This window comes from Taudactylus pleione, unplaced genomic scaffold (genome assembly GCF_031769625.1).
Source record: "Taudactylus pleione unplaced genomic scaffold, aTauple2 ptg000126l, whole genome shotgun sequence".
In the NCBI taxonomy this organism is placed as follows: Eukaryota; Metazoa; Chordata; class Amphibia; order Anura; family Myobatrachidae; genus Taudactylus; species Taudactylus pleione.
In genome coordinates, this window is record NW_028284528.1 from 3,375,600 (window position 1) to 3,384,263 (window position 8,664).

The following is an 8,664-nucleotide window of genomic DNA, read 5'->3' on the forward strand; positions in this document are numbered from 1 at the left end:
AAAGCACCCTGAAGAAACAAAGCAAGCAAAAGGGGTGATATTGAAAGACCCAGCAGCACGGGGGGGGTCAACTGTGTCCCAGAGAAGAATAGCCGGAGAGGGAACGCCGGACAGCGGACACGGCAGCGGGCAGTAAGGGGGCTTGAGAGACACCGGAGCATCTGAGCCAGCAGGAGCGGGAGACACCGGTAAAGGCAAGCAAGCAGTGAGGGGGGGGCGGGGGGGAAACAAAGGAGCTGGCAGCAGGGGGGAGACATGGGAGTAGTGGAGCCGGTAGCCGGAGAGGGGGGGTCAATTGTGCAGTGAGAGGGCTTGGAAGGCACAGGAGCAGAAGAGCCAGCAGAGAGGGGGAAGACACCGGTAAAGACGAGCAAGCAGCGCCGGCGGGGGGGGGGGGGGGTTGTCACTGGAGCGAAGGAGCTGGCAGCGGGAAGAGACACGAGAGCAGTGGAACCAGCAGCTGGGGGGATGGGGGTTGTGAATGGGTTAGACCCCGGTGGAGACAAGCCAGCAGCGGGGGGGAGGCAGAGGAGCCAGCAGCTGGGGGGGGGCACGGGAGCAGAGGAGTTGGCAACAGGGCAGAGGAGCTGGCAGCTGGGGTGGGCACGGGAGCAGGGGAGCCGGCAGCGGGGAAGGGGGGGATTGGATGTGAGATGTAAGAGGGGAGGAGCAAGCAGAAGGAGAGGGCAGATTGGGCAGAGGATGGCGGCAGGACTGGGGCATTTCAAAAGAGAAGGGGGCCCCTGTGCAGACTCAATGCGGGCCCCCTCCTCTCTATGGCAGTCCCGTGGCCATTTTCGCAGTGATTCTTGCTGCAGAGCAGCACTATGGACAGGTAAGTATAAGACTCTATGGGTGCAGGGTGTGCAGTGTGGGCCCCCCTGGACCCAGGGCAGTGCACACCCTGCACCCATTATAGATACGCCCCTGAAGCAGGGAGTAGAGACACAGGTAAAAGAATGTGGGACTGGGCAGCGCTGGACATTGAGGGAGAGAGTGCTGGCAGGGAGAGAAGCATGGACACTCACGGCTGTCAGTATAGGCTGTGTATGCAGTCAGTAAGAGGACAGCCCAGCTGAACGGGAAAAATATCACATTTCCGAAAAGCGGTCTCCGCAGAAATAGCAGCTTTTTCGGAACTGATACTTTAGTAATCAAGGAATGATGGAAAGGTCTGAAATTAACAACGAACTCGCAGTGAGTTCAAGACTAAAGTATCACTCCTGAAATTTATATCATGATAACTATGGCCTACATGAGCTAATGAGGGGAACATTCCCTCTAATTACAAATAATGATCAAAGTCCTTTACAATAACTGAAGTGAATAATAAAGGGAATAACAGGAACAGGCAGCGGGTGTAGGGGGTAAATAAATAGGTGATGAAAGGTTTGTATCTACATGAAAAACTTGTGGCGTCTAACCTTAAGCAAAGTTTTTTCTGATGCTGAGTCATAGGAAGTTACTGTGACATTGCATAATCTGCAGCAGTCACTGTAACTGGTATTTGTGTCATGTAATCAGAGGCGGAAGCACCTATATAGGTCCAAACGTTCAAAAGACGAAGGCAGCAACTAGTACAGATTCTGAAAGTCAGTTGTACGGTATAATATACTTATTACCCACCAACAGAAGTGTCCCGTTCATTGGAACATATGGGAACGAAAATTGATTCCTAAAATCTGAAACATTTCTTCTAAACAATTTCCCGTCCACCTTATACTTCCGACAGCTGCACCCAAAGCCACATCTCTCCCATTGCTTTTCCTGTGCACTCTGGAACGCAGATCTGTTTGTTACAAGCTTGTATTACACAGGATTGTTCATTCTCTGGTTCAGGGGGGCCATGGCAATGGGATGTTGAATACCGGGGTTCTCGGTGCTCCACTGAGGAAGCGTGGCCATGCCATCTTGGGGACTTGCCTGCACCTCCCCCAACAGTCTCAGGTACTTTGTATCCCACCCCCTGGCAGCACCCCGAGCTATTCCTTTCAAAATCTCTCCATCACCTAGCCATTACAGGAACATTGCTTACAGAGCCAGATTAATGGCCACATGGGCCTACTGTGAGAAGCAAGCAGAGGAGGTGTGGCCAGTGATATGTGGGTGTGTCCCCCTAAAAAACATGAAAGTAGAAATATTGCATAATTTATGGGTAAAATAGAAATACACCTTTAATACTTAGGATTTATGGCTGACCATGTGGCCAGCTGGGTGAATATCATCATCATGCTATGGTGATGGTGGGTCTATTTTTATGTGGTGGCCAGGAGCTGTAGTCCCATCCGCCCCATTGTTAATCTGACCATATTGCTTACATACTCTGACACTATGGCAGGTTCCTATGGGGCAGTTACCCTCAGCCATACCCTAATGCCCTCTCTCCTTCTCTTCTTTCAAGTCCACACCATTAGTTTCTTCTCTCTAATCCATGTTTATGTTGCAATATAATTCCTGGATGAGTTTGCCGTCTGGCTCATATTTTTCCTATTCTTTGACTTTACTCACAATCTGGCCACCCATAAGAATTATGGTTCCCCTGACAAACTTTGAACCTGGGCCAAGAATATAATCAGCCAGTGAAGTAGGTATATAAAAAAAAAGAAAATAATACTTAATATTAAAGCTGCATACACACACAACGATTTTGTAAATTAACGATTTTAGTAAACTATTTTCGTTCATTTTTTCAAGGGAAAAATGAACGAAAATCGTTTACTAAAATCGTTCATTTACTAAATATAATGAACGATTTTTTTTAACTACAAACGATTTTTGCATATTCCCTTAATGAAAATCGTTCAGTTGGTCAGCCTGACTGAACTACAAACTACAAACGTGAATGCGCACGAACGATAATCGTTCATCGTTTTAACTCAGAAAGTGAACGATTTTTTGAACGATTGAACGATAAACGATATCGTTAACGATAATCGTTCAAAAAATTGTGTGTGTATGCACCTTTATACTTAATATAGCAAACACATGAATCATATATAAAACAAAAGGACAGATGGACATAGAGAAAAGAAAAAAAAAAAAAAAAAAAAAAAAAAAAAAAAAAATATATATATATATATATATATATTATATATATATAAAAAAATTGTAAACAGTTTATTAGAGGCATATGTACTGATGGAGGTGCAAAATCTTAGTAATACATAATAGTTGCCCATAATTGGATCACCACATGATAACACAATGAATCTCGAAACAAACAAGCTTGAAGTGCTGAAAAGGCAAATGTGCCCTGTCCCGTCCATAAATTTATTACTGCCCATTCCAATCCATAGATCTCCCATTGCCTCCTCCACAGCTCTCTCACTGACCCCTCCAGTCCATAATTCTCTCATTGCCCCATCACAGTTCTCGCTGTCTCCTCCGTTCCATGGATCTTTCATTGTCCCACCACAGCTCTCACTGCCCCCTCTTCCAGTCCGAAGATCTCTCACTGCTCCCTCCATCACTTTCACTGCCCCCTCCAGTCCATAATTATCTCATGGCCCACCACAGTTCTCGTTGTCTCCTCTATTTGACCCGCCACAGCTCTCACTGCCGATTCAGTCCATAGTGCTCTCTCTGCCCCCTCTAGTCCACAACTCTCTCATTGTCCCACCACAGCTCTCACTGCCCCTCCTCCAGTCTGAAGATCTCTGACTGCTCCCTCCACCACTTTCACTGACCCCTCCAGTCAATCGATTTCTCTTATTGCCCCTACACAGTTCTCACTGTCACATTCAATTCACAGATCTCCCATTGCATTCTCCACAGCGCTCATTGCCCCCTCCAGTCCCTAGAGCTCCCATTGCCCCCTCCACAGTTCTCACTGCCACTCTGCAGTCTATTGATCTCTCATTGCCCTGCCACAGCTCTCACTGTCCCCTCCAGTACATAGATCTCTCATTGCCAGGGGCGGATTGGCTGTTATATTCAGCGGGATAAATCCCGGTGGGCCGATTGGTCTGCGGGGCCGCTTGTAATCTGTGGCCCCACCCCCTGAATCACATCACAGCCTGTCCCTGCTTTATGTTTAAATGACAGGCAGCCCGTCTGCATTCAGTGTATGGTATATAGGTGTGGAGGTGCATCACACCTTCCCCCTGTGCCTCTCACCTCTCCTAAAGCTTTGTTAAGGAAGGGAGGGGGGCAGGGGTTAAATGACTAAAGCTTGTTAGTATTGGGGGAGGTGCACCTTCTGCATGGTTTAGGGTGGCCCCTGTAAGGAGTTTCCTGGGACCATAATGCCCCTTCATGGGCCTTAACCCATTCAGTGCCACCTTGTGGTGGGGAAATGTATCATCCTGCAGGGAAAGGGTTCCCTTGCCTAACCTCTTCACTTCTAGGTCTGTGGGGGCTGAGGGTCCGGAATGTCCTTGCTTAGGTAATTTTTCAAAAGATCTATAGATGTATGGTCTGGTTGACACCCTACTTTCTCCGCCAGTGTACGTATGTGTATGTGAGGCTATGGGGGCAGTGTGTGTGAGGCTATGTGGCAGTGAATGCATGAGACTATGAGCACAGTATGTGTGCAAGGCTATGGGGGCAGTGCATGTGTGCGGCTATGGGGCAGTGTATGTGTGAGGCTATGGGGGTAGTGTGTGTGTGTGAGGTTATGGGGCAGTGTATGTGTGTGAGGCTATGGGGGCAGTATGCGTGTGAGGCTTTGGGGGTAGTGTGTGTGTGTGAATCTTTGGCGGCAGTGTATGTGTGAGGCTGTGGGGGTAGTGTGTGTGTGAATCTTTGGGGGCAGTGTGTATGTGGGGCAGTGTATGCGTGTGAGGCCATGGGGGCAGTGTATGTATGTGAGGCTATGGGGGCAGTGTATATGTGAGGCTATGGGGCAGTGTATATGTGAGGCTATGGGGGCAGTGTATGCGTGTGAGGCTATGGGGGCAGTGTGTGTGTAAGAGGTTATGGGGGCAGGGTGTGTGTGAGGCTGTGGGGCAGTGTATATGTGAGGCTATGGGGGCAGTGTGTATGCGAGGCTATGTGGCAGCAAGGGGCGGATTGGCCTGTGGGGCCGCTTGTAATCTGTGGGAGGAGGTATCTGCTGCTCTAGTGGGTGAAGATCTGTCTGTGTAGGAGGAGGAATCTGCTGCTCTAGGGGGAGATGATCTGTCTGTGAGGAAGGGGGATCTGCTGTACTACGGGGAGATGATCTGTCTGTGGGAAAGGGTGATATTGTTTGCTAAGGGAAGATGTTAATGATCTGTTGGTGGGGAGTGGGGATATTCTGTGCTAAGGGAAGATTACTTGTGTGTGGGGGAGATGGGCTATTCTGTGCTAAGGGGAGATGATCTGTGTGTTAGAAAGGGGGGCTATTCTGTGCTAGGGCAGGAGAATGCCACTGGGGAGACGCAGAATAATTGTGCTGGGGAGGCGCCGGATGATGGATGCTGGGGAGATACAGATGGTACCAAATGAGCAAATATATTTTATTAATAAAAAATTTTTGATATGGGAAATCCCCACTTTGTCCTGCCCCAAAACTTCTGTTACTATGTATTATCTGGTTGAACCTCTGTTGCATGTTGATGACATTGACTTTATTACTACGATAACAGGCGGCTTCCGGACCATGTGATCTCCTGCATGAATAGTGATTACCGACTCATGAAACTGCCTGTCCAGGGAGGATCCATTTCTTCAGAGGTTCCCCACTGCAGAGAAATCATATAGGTAAGAAAATACTCATTCACCTGCTCACTGTGCTTATACACTGGAGAGAGGGACTGGGGGGCATGGCTATCAGCTCCTGGAGCGGTGGGCATGCCCCCATCTTGAGAAAATGGGGGGAGTGGCTTGTGGGCATGGCATTTAACATTAGACCACACCCCTTGCAACTAGGTCCCACCCACTTTTCCGGGCGTGCGCCGTTGGCGCGCACACATAGGGCCTCTTTCGCAGTTTTTTCCAGGGCCACTTTAAATTCCCAATCCGCCCCTGCTCCTTGCCCTGCCCTAGCTCTCACTGCTCTCTTCAGCCCATTATCCATAGATCTCTCATTGCCCTGCCACAGCTCTCACTGACCCCTCCAGTACATAGATCTCACAGTGATCATAGGGCCTGATTCAGAGCCGGACGCTCTGACCAGAGCACTCGCTCTGAATCAGGGCCCTCCTCCATGAAAATGGAGCGTCCTCCTGGACGCTCGCATAGCTGTGGGTGACCACCCACGGCTTATGCGAGCGTCCATAATGATGGTCGCGATGATCAAGACCATCGCGACCATCGGGCTTGCGACGGAGACCCTGCGGTAGGGTCTCGCTGCCGCAAGCCCTGGAGTGATTTTGGCTCTATCAGAGCCAGAATCACTCCCACTGACATCACTAGTGATGTCAGTGGGGCCGGCTTCAGATGGTAACGGTAAGCGTTCCCATGGGAACGCCTCCGTCTGGCAGCCACGCCCCCGGCACGCCCACCAAAGGGGGCGTGCTGTCAATCAACATCGACAGCACGCCCCCTTTGGTGCGAGACCCGGAGCGACGGAGAGCCCGTCGCTATCCGGGTCTCGCACATGCGCACGACGGAGCTCCCTCCGTCGTGCGCATGCGCAGTGGGGCAACATCGACCTGCTTGCGAGCGGCCTGCGCTTGCGAGCGGGTCTGAATGACCCCCATAGACCCCTCAAAGAGAATATCTCAAACGTTAATACACACAGCATCTTGGATTGAAATTGAAACTATATAAACTCATTTTCTATAATAGCAATAAATAAGGAGGACACACAGCAGGAATAAAATCATTTTTATTACACATTTTCCAACTTATCACATACTTTACTACTTACTATTTTTTAACCTCTATTTCGCTGGCCCTAGTCCTTAATAGGATATTTTAATGTATATTTCATAAAAGTAAACTTTTGCTTTTGCATGTAGCCTACAAATGCTGGACAGCGTTATTGTTACACTGCAATTTAGATGTCAGTTTGGACACATCCCTCCCAAATCTAAATCTCTCTGCACGTGTTACATCTGCCCCCCCCTGCAGTGCAGCATGGTTTTACCAAGATGATCAGTTACTGGCTCTTTCTTACTCTATTACCAGCTCTGAATCAGGCCCATAGAAGAGGATCCGCAGATTTACTAATAGTGGGTTTTAAAACCGACTGTAAAATGACGGTACACCCGCCCAACAGGGGCGTCTTTAGAGAGGAGGGGGCCCGTGTGCATCCCCCGTCCTCGCACCCCAGCGGCCGGCAGCCGACTGACTGACAGAATCAGTAAACTCTAGGCACTAGAGTGTGCCCATCGTCTACTGCGCATGCGCAGATCGCCGGGTAAATGGCGCGGCTGCCATTTTCCCAGCGATTTCCTCACAGCGCATGCGCAAAACGCCGTAAAAATGGCCGCGGTGCCAATTTTCCAGTGTTTTGGGCAGCGCTGAGAGACCCAACGCGGGACCTCGGAGAGGTACGTTTTAGATAATATCGGTGCAGGGTGTGCGGTGTGGACCCTCCCTGGACCCGGAGGCCCGTGTGCACTGCACACCCTGCACCCATTATAGATAATGTATACCCCTGCTGCCCAAACAATAGACATGTCTGAGGCAGGCGAGTTTGTGAGAAGCACTGTGCAGGTCACTGTACAGGTCACTATGATCTGGGTTAAATTGGAAAATAAATAATTTACCCCAAATCAATAACCAGCCTTGGATCTCTCTGCCTGGGTTGGTATTGCAAAATAATGGGGGGTGTGGGAGGAATGAAGTGGTCAGTCCAGAGCTGGAATTCCACAGAAATTGTGGCCCCCAAAAACAAAATGTAGTCCCCCTTATCGAGGAACAACCATCTATAGGGTACTGTACCGCTCATTATTTTTATTTTACCAAGGCCATTGGATGTCTACATGGAACAAAGAGGATCCATGCAAGGATTTGCTAAGTAATTGGTTTATTCGGGATGTGTATTTTTCCTTTTTGTAATAAAATATTATTATTATTATAACAGTCGGTGTGCGAGTCTTGTGGTTATTTTAATATTTTCTTTACAGGAGGACTGCTGGTGCCAGCGGGCTCTTAATATACGGGCATGCTGGCATATGTTGTTCCGCCTGTAACGAACAATAATATTATCTATTTTATTACTATTAACCCCGCAATCACCACCACTAGGAATACGGAAAAAGCCCAGGGCTGGTTGTTCTTCAGAGGGGGGACCCCATTTTATTTTTGGGGTCCCCACTTTCCGAGGAATCCAACCCTGAGCTGACCAGTTTGGGGATAGTTAATGTTATGGCAGAGGTGTCCCCCTGTTATGACATTATCCCCCAGCTTGTTTAACCTGGTGCTGGTTAATTTAAGATGGGGTGAACCCCTTGCCATTTTTCCCCCCGATTTTCCAATACCAGACCTGACTGAGAGGTCCAAGGCTTGTTACTGATTTGGGGCGGGGGGCAACATTTAAAAAAATAAAAATAAATGTTAAACCTTTTTTGCATTTCAACGAAGTCTGCACAGATCATAGTGATCTGTGCAATGCCTCACCTCCGCAGTGGATGGATGGCAGATTCGCTGTCGGATCTGCTGCAGTAAAGGGGTTTGAAAGCCGATGGGTATCGACGTTGCATTTGAAATGACAGTCAAAAGTGATGCATAGAAAATACTTGTTTTTTCAGCTTGCAATCCGATGTCGATACTCACCGTAGGGGCGCCGAGAGG